Below are 9,555 nucleotides of genomic sequence, written 5' to 3'. Positions count from 1 at the left end.
GCTGCTTGCTTTCTTTCTGGTCTTCAACAGGTGGAGTATTGCAGCTGTGCTTTCTTATGGAGTTTGTTGATTCTTATCTTGTAGGATTCATGTTGGCTGGAAAATTTTGATCTATGTCTAGGGGTCAAAATACACTTGTCTAGTGGCCAAAATACACGTGCTGCTAGCCTTATGCTAAGTTTTGTAGCTTTCTTTTTTGGCAGTTTGTATTGTTTCTTATTAGCTTTTTGCTAATTGACAACCTTGTACATGGTTGAAGTACCCTTAGTACTTCCCTTAATATCATCTTTGGCTTACCTAAAAAAAAAATATAAGATATATTACAAAAAAAGTATAGATTTTAATAAATTTATTCATATTTAAAAAAAATAGAACTAAATTACCGTGCAACGCACGGGTCATCACACTAGTATCTCATATAGCTTGAGTGTCCAATACTTACACGATTTTAACACCTCAAACACACACCACATTTTTAACTATTAATTCATGTCTATTAGTTTTAGCGTTCAAATTTAGTGCCGGTCAAGACACTAATGCTAAAATTAATTAGTTTAATTTGCATCCGCTAAACTGACGCAAGTTATAGAAAATAAAAAAAAAAAAAGCATACTTCTGACGTAATTTGCATCCTCTCCCTGTTCTATCGCCCTAGCTCCCTTATGTTTGTCACTTCTTTCTTTGCTCTGTCGCCTACTCCCCCTTACCTTCCTCTGCTGACCCTTGCCCCTTATCCTTTTCTCTGCCCATTCCTCTCGCCCTCCTCCAACGTCCCTCACCTTCCTCCTCTGCCCTTCGCCCCTTACCCGGACCTTTCACCGTCACTCCTCCCCTCTCTATCCTCTAATGATACGAGTCACCCCCTCCCTTCCTCCACCTCCACTATCACTGCGACCCTCTCCCTCTCCCTATCTCCCATACTTCACCAGTACTCTCTAGGGATGGCAACGGGGCGGGTATCCGAACCCGCAACACTACCCGCGGGTAGTCGACCCGTATCCGTACCCGTTAAGCGTCAAACGGGTACCCGTTTACGGGCCTTAAACGGGTTTGGATACCCGCGGGTACCCGTTAAGCGCCAAACGGGTACCCGTTTACAATTTTTTATTTTCCTAAATTACTGCAAATTAACTTTTTTTTGTTGGAAATTTAAATTGATTTCAGATCTTAAATAACACCCATATAATTGAACATTAATTGAGCGGATGAAGCAAATAAATATGAATTAATTTCAATTAGTTTGAAATATCAAGTTCATTAAAACAATCCAAGATTATAAATATTCTTCTCAAATCGAAACTTAATTACCACCATTATACACCAAACTTTGCTTATATTTTACTAAAAAATAATTATAGAATATTGACTTTGAATGGAGAAGAATGAAACCCTAAAATTTTAATTTGGGCTTAAGTAAATAGTAAGGGCATTTATGTAATTTTACTCTAACGGGTACCCACGGGTAGGGTACGCGGATATCCGCCCCGCCCCGTTTTCGGACGGATATTTAAAATATCCGTTTTTCAAACCCGTGGGTACCCGAACCCGCGGGTTATTATACCCGTGACGGATTTTTATCCGCGGGTACCCGCGGGTTCGGTTTTTTTTTTGCCCCATTGCCATCCCTAGTACTCTCACCCTCCTCAGTCAGACCTCACTCTCCCTCCGACATAGCTACTTGTTCCTCCCCCTTCTCCCGCCCTCACCATCTCCATCTCCATTAGCAACCAGATCCACGTCCCTCCACCTCCACCATTTGATCTCACTGCCACACCACAGCCCACTACCACCCCACCACGAGTCTTACCCCCACTTTCGCTCTGCCTCCCCACTACATTTCCTCCACGAGTAGCATCACTTCCCCACTGTCATGAGCCTCACCCCCCCCCCCCCCTCACTCCCTTATGTTGAGAGCTGACTCTTCACTACTTTTCCACCGCAAGCAGCTATTCCACTACTGCTCCGCCGAATTACACCCCGCTATCACTTCATTGCTATGCTCCTGGCGTGCTATATCTAGAGCCTCCACTGACTCAACCTTTTGATATCCTAACCCTTTAGCATGCTAGCCACCATTGATCTTGCTCAACCTTCAATCTTCAAACTCTTTAAGCAGGTATTTCATAAATCTTTGTATGGTTTGGTCTTGTTGGTTTTATAGGGTTCCACTCATCACTTATTTGACAATTCTAAGTCTGGTTGTCTGCACTAACACATGAAAATAAAAGATATGACATATGAGGACCGCACAAATGAGTAGAAAAACATGAGTCAACAAAATAACATATGATAGCTTGTTCTTTGCCGCATCTCGCTCCATGGCGAATGCCCCTTCATATTGGTCGTTTGTTGCTTGATCCGGGTTTGGGTCCTTATTGATGTTGCTTGGAGTTTATTATGCAATTTGTGTAGGAAAGGTGTTTTTTAGTACTGGTTTCTGTAATTCAGGTTCCCTCTGATACGATTGTCCTCCACGATGCTGGGACAAAAGGTGCGACAACCGCTTAACAGTAAAACAAAACTTATCAACAGAAACAATAACACACAGTAATTGTTAACCCAGTTCAGTGAAAACTTTCACCTACGTCTGGAGGGTTTGCACCCAAAGAAAGGAAATCCACTATCTCAAGATTCAGGAATTACAGACACTCATGAACAACTCAGTTCATAGTTCACTTCCTAATCTACCCAGTGTATTTCTACTTAGAATCTCAACCTAAGTATGAAAGCCCCTCTCACTTTCTCTCAATCACTGCCACAATGATTGGTTAACACAATAAACAAGTAGAGTTTGAACGCAATCAAACACACAGAATCTCTCTTTGCTTTATAGAATCAGTGAGCAAAGACAGATTCACAACAAACAAAGGACAAAGCACAATGAACAAATCCTAAAACACTCGATCTCTCTCTATCAGCTTCGGCTCCTTCATGTTTTAGGTCTTCATCCTTTTATAGACTTCAGCAGCGGTAGCATGGGCTTTAGGGTTGGCACGGGCTGAAGAAACAGATTGCAGTAACAGCAATTCAAAACGCAATCTTGATAGATTCGGTTTCTTATTGCACAAGTAAAGATAGAAACCAATCTTTTAACAAAGATTGTTTCAACAAATAACAACCCAACAAATAAACCCTTCTGGAATAGCTACTTGCTCCTCAAGTAACTCAAAAACATATCTTCAGCAAATCTTCAGAGGGCCCACAACAGAAACACAAGCTGAGGACTGATGCCCTAGCTTCACGAAATCAGATGCCACGGCATCTGCTACGACAATCGGTTGTTTTGACAAAATGCATGGCAACATGTTCCAACAATCTCCCCCTTTGTTAAATTTTGTCTAAAACAACTCACAATCAGAGAGGATAAAAACAAGAGAAACAATTCTCCCCCTTAGTCAGAGCTCCCCCTCAAACTGATGCATCTACACAACCAACTACCATACTTCAGAAGGCATAGTCGGAACATACCACTTAGCAGCACAAACACACAACCAGAAGTACAATCAGCCTTAGCACATGAAGTCACCAAAATAGATCGGCTTGAACATCATCGTATCAGAAATACTACCATCAGAAGCTGGCAACACATGATCAGAAGTACTACTATCAGAAGCTAACCGCACATGATCAGAAGTACTACTATCAGAAGTAACGTTTCAGAAATAACGTTTCAGAAGTAACGTTTCAGAAATAACGTTTCAGAAGTAACGTTTCAGAAATAACATTTCAGAAGTAACGTTTCAGAACTACTGCCATCAGGAAAAAAAAAATATACTGATCAGAACATGCCTCTTGAAACAAACATAGCCATGATCTTGAACTTGTCTTCAAATTAAACAAACCAAAGCTAACACTATCAGAGCTAACACGATCAGAAGCAACTTCACAGTAGAAAACATTACAGCAGATCCAACTAACTACTCCCCCTTTTTAGCACAAATTTGCAAAGGGTGCATCCAAAAACAAAAGAAAATAGCACAAGATCAGAGCAAACTAGTCTTCAGAACTTGACTTCTCTCCAGACCCTTCTGCACTTTCTTCAGAACCTTCCACCTCTTCATTACCCGCTTTCTGAGCAGCAGCACTGTGCATACCACCTTGACATTCTTCTTCTTGAAGTTTGTGTAGCAACGCATCAACTTTGAGCTTCCTGGCAGTACTCACCCTGATTGTCTCCTGCAAATCCTTGGAGCCTTCCAGTAATTCAGCAATTATGGCCTTAGTGCCAGATTCAGTCACAGGAGGAGCAGATGTTCTGCTGGTTGGTAAAGCAATGTCTAGCACATGTGGCTCCAGAAACAAACGTTGATCCAAAGTGATTGGAACACCACGAGACATAGCCACATCATCAGCCCTGAGAATCTGAGGATGTTGCTTCAGTATGATCTCAGTAAGAAGTGAAGGAAATGACACAGGCAGCTTCACAGCACAAGTATCAGCATGCTTCAATGTTTGCTCAAACACGAAAGTTCCAAAATCAAAAGCAATAGACTTGCCAATCCTGTAGATCAACTTGGCAAGCGTTGAAGAAACACCAGAGGTATGCTGAGTAGGAACCCAATTCACAGCACCAATCCTGTTAAGAATAGCATACTTCACACTGAGATTTCCAGTAGACACCAACTTCTTGCTGGGCCACTTCTTCACATGACTTGCAGTAAGCTCCTTGGCAACATCATCCATGGACACTTCTTCATCAACAAATTCAATAGCACTTCTGCCAAGTGCTTGATTGATAACAGCAGGTGAAAACATCACACATTCAGCCCTCACATAGATTTTCCTGAATTCTGCACTGTCAGGAAGTCCTACATCAACAGAGAGATTCACCAAGAACTCTCTCACAAGCTTCTCATAGCACCTTCCAACATTCTGAATAGTCTTCATCAGACCTGCTTTCTCAATTAGTGCAATTACATCTCTGCATTCAAGAACATCAGAACCAACTTCCCTTTCCTTGGCCATTCTCCTCTTGCAAACAAACTTCCACTTCTGAACATTCTCTTCTAAGTGGAAAGACACTCTATCAATAGGAACAGCAGGAACATTCTGAGGAATACGCTTACCAGAAAACTTCTTTTTCTCAGAAGATCGAATGTCCTGGACACCGACTTCAACATCTGACCCAGAGTCTTCAACTTCAACTGAAATCTTCCTCTTCTTCTTCTCAGTGGGAGTCTTTTCTTCCTTTTGCTTTCCCTTACTCTTCACACTGGCCTGTCTGGATTTCTTTGATGGAGTAGGAGTGATTTCAGGAGAAGAAATCCTTCTTTTCTTCTTCATCCTCGCAACAACACTATCAGCAAAAGTCTCAGTCAGAGGAACATCATCAGAAGCATCATCAGAGATGTCCTGAACAGAGGTTGGAGCCTGGATTGGCTCTTTAGAATTGATACCCGCAGAGTTATCATTCTTTGAATCAGCATCCTTAGAAGAGGATGATACAGAGATATCAGGCTGGGTAGCACCACCTGAATCTTCATGAGAAGTGGAATCCTTTCCAGAATTTTCTTGAGCAAAACTTTCCTTAGACCCAGATGTCTCAACATCAGGCACAACATCAGGGGGCGATTTCACAGGAGAATCTTCATCATTGATTTCCTCTTCGTCAGGAACATCCTCAAGGATAGGAACATTCGGAGCTTTGCTATTCTTGACCTGTGATTTGTAGACCTTACACGTTGGGTTTCGTGATCTCATCTTCTTGGGAGCTTTCTTGGACACAGAAGATGGTTGAGAAGAATCACTCTTCAAACCCATACACTTGACTCCTTTAGCAGTTCTTTCAATCTTGGCCTTGACAGATTCCTTCTTTCCTGAACTTTGAGACATGATGAATCGAGAGCAATTACAAACAGAGTACAGAACAACGAAACAGAATTGCAAATGAGAGATGATAAATCTTGAAGAAGATAGATGCACAAGCAGTTGAGAGAACACAATTTGCCCGTTGGAGGTAGTTATAGAATAAGTGAACCATGAAGTAACTTTCTCTCTGCTGATGTCACAACGGCAGTTAATGATGACCAAGAATAAACTAGCCGTTAACACACTGGAGCATGCTAATTGCTATGCATCAGAAAGACAAATCCCTAGACTTCCTCTTAATTTTTCAAAAGTGATAGCATCAAGGGGTTTTGTGAAAATATCAGCCAATTGCTTGTCAGTTGAAACGTGATCCAAATTAACAATTTTATCCTCTACCAAGTCTCTAATAAAATGATTTCTAATGTCAATATGCTTGGTCCTGCTATGCTGTATGGGATTTTTAGAAATATTAATTGCACTGAGATTGTCGCAGTACAATGTCATGACATCCTGTTCAACATCATACTCTTTCAGCATTTGCTTCATCCACATGAGTTGAGTACAACTACTTCCTGCTGCAATATATTCTGCTTCAGCTGTAGACAATGAGACACAATTCTGCTTCTTGCTAAACCATGAAATCAAATTATTCCCTAAGAAGAAACATCCACCAGATGTGCTCTTTCGATCATCTGCACTACCTGCCCAATCTGCATCACAGAAACCAACTAAGGAGGAATTTGTATCATGAGTATAGAGAATACCATAGTCACTTGTGCCATTGATGTACTTGATAATTCTCTTGACTTGAAGCAGATGACTTGCTTTAGGAGCTGCTTGATATCTTGCACATACACCGACAGCAAAGGTGATGTCAGGTCTGCTAGCAGTAAGGTACAACAAGCTTCCAATCATACTTCTATAGAGACTTTGATCAACATCTTCTCCTTGCTCATCCTTGGACATTTTGATGTGTGTAGCAGCAGGGGTTCTCTTGTGACCAGCCTTTTCAAGGCCAAATTTCTTAACTAAGCCTTTAGCATACTTACTCTGAGATATGAACATAGAATCCTCCATTTGCTTGACTTGTAGTCCTAGAAAATAATTCAATTCACCAACTAAGCTCATCTCAAATTCAGATTTCATTTGTTGAACGAAATGCTCCACCATTGAGTTCGACATTCCTCCAAATACAATGTCATCCACATAGATCTGTGCTATCATGAGCTTACCTTTGTCATTCTTCACAAATAGAGTTTTATCAATTCCACCCTTGCTGTAGCCATTGCTTACAAGAAATTCAGTTAACCTTTCATACCAAGCCCTAGGTGCTTGCTTCAAACCATACAAGGCCTTCCTCAACTTGTACACATGATCTGGATGATGCGGATCTGTAAATCCTTTAGGTTGTTCAACATAGACTTCTTCATTCAAATAGCCATTCAGAAAAGCTCTCTTCACATCCATCTGATATAGTCTGAACTTCAAGAGACAAGATACACCTAACAAGAGTCTTATAGATTCCAGTCTAGCTACAGGAGCAAAGGTTTCATCAAAATCAACTCCTTCTATCTGAGTATATCCTTGAGCAACTAGCCTTGCTTTATTCCTTGTGACAGTTCCAGTTTCATCTGATTTGTTCTTGAAGATCCACTTAGTACCAATGATGTTTACTTCTTCAGGTCTAGGAACTAACTCCCACACTTCATTTCTTCTGAACTGCTCTAGCTCCTCTTGCATAGCATTTATCCAGTATTCATCAGTGAGAGCTTCATTGACATTCTTGGGTTCTATCTTAGAGATGAAACAACTGTGAGCAATTATACTTCTGGATCTGGTAGTCACCCCTTCTTGAAGGTTACCAATAATGTTTTCTTGAGGATGATTCTTCTGAACCCTGATTGATGGAGCTTTGTTTGATGTGATATCTTTGTCTTCCTTTTCATCAGCACTTGTTTCTGACTCATTGTCGAGGGCGGTTGCTGGAGCATCGGCTGGAACATCAGTACCATCATCATCTTCATTCAGAACTTCTTCTTCCTTCTTGCTTGGTTCATCATCTACAGTCACATTCACAGATTCCATCATGGTCCTAGTGCGAGAGTTAAAAACTCTATAAGCTTTGATGTTCATAGAATATCCCATGAAAATTCCTTCATCACTTCTAGGATCAAGCTTCCTCTTAGGATCATGATCTGCAAGGATATAACATTTACTTCCAAATATGTGAAAGTATTTTACAGACGGTTTTCTACCTTTCCATAGCTCATACTGTGTGGAGGATGTCCCTGCCCTGATAGTGACTCTATTATGTATGTAACAGGCAGTACTCATAGCTTCAGCCCAGAACTGGTGCGGAATCTTCTTAGCATGTAACATTACTCTAGCTGATTCCTGGAGAGTTCTATTTTTCCTTTCAACTATTCCATTCTGCTGTGGCGTGATGGGGGCAGAAAATTCATGACTAATACCTTCTGTTCCACAGAACTCCAAGAATTTTGAATTCTCAAACTCCCTTCCATGATCACTTCTGATTCTTACAATCACACAGTCCTTCTCATTCTGAAGTCTCATACATAGATTCTTGAATATTTCAAAAGTCTCTGATTTTTCTCTCATAAATTCAACCCATGTATACCTTGAAAAATCATCTACACAGACAAACACATACCTTTTTCCTCCCAAGCTTTCAACCTGCATGGGACCCATGAGATCCATGTGAAGCAACTCCAGAACCTTTGTCGTGGTCTGATGCTGGAGCATCTTGTGTGGCACCTTGGTTTGCTTACCAATCTGACATTCTCCACCTAGCTTTCCTTCTCCCAAGCTCAAATTGGGCAGCCCCCTTATTGCTTCATCTGCAAGAATCTTTTGCATGCTTCGGTAGTAGAGATGTCCTAGTCTTTGATGCCATACATTCACCTCATCTTCTTTAGTTAACAAACATCTGGAAACATGACCTTTTTCTTCTGATGTCCACATATAACAGTTGTCTTTTGATCTGACTCCTCTCATCACAACTCTCTCATCATCAGTGGTCACAACACATTCTATCTTATTGAACTTCACATCATATCCTTGATCACAAAGTTGACTTATGCTGATTAGGTTGGCTGTTAAACCATTTACAAGTAACACATTGTTCAAGTTAGGAGATTCTGTGCTGACGAGTTTTCCTACTCCCTTGATCTTCCCTTTAGCTCCATCTCCAAAAGTAACATAGTTGGTGGAGTGACTTCTGATGTCTTGCAAGAAACTCTTGTTTCCTGTCATGTGCTTTGAGCAGCCACTATCAAAATACCAATCTTCCTTTGATGATGCTCTGAAAGACGTGTAGGCTACCTGACATCTGACTTCACCCTTGGGCTTCCATTGCTTCCTCATCTGAACATGCTTTTTATCGTACATCTGAGGATAACCATATAACCTGTAACAGTAGGGCTTTATATGACCATTCTTACCACAGTAGTGACACTTCCAAGGTACAGTTTTGTCAAGCTTAAGTTGGGGTTTCACATGCAGAGGTACATGTCGAAGCAATGAATCTGACAACTGATAATTTCTGGGCTTCTTGAACTCAGTTTGTTTTGCAGCGGACACAAATTTCTTTGAACCTTTCTGTTTTTCTCTGTTTGCTGTTCTATAGTCAAAGCCAATTCCCTTCAAACTCCCTCCTTGCTTGCTAGTCTCTTTCAGAATTTCATCAAGCATATCAGACCCACTGTTCAACATTCTAACAGATTTGTG

The sequence above is a fragment of the Lotus japonicus genome, chromosome 2 (genome assembly GCF_012489685.1).
Source record: "Lotus japonicus ecotype B-129 chromosome 2, LjGifu_v1.2".
NCBI classification, from domain to species: Eukaryota; Viridiplantae; Streptophyta; class Magnoliopsida; order Fabales; family Fabaceae; genus Lotus; species Lotus japonicus.
This window is presented reverse-complemented; position numbering follows the sequence as displayed.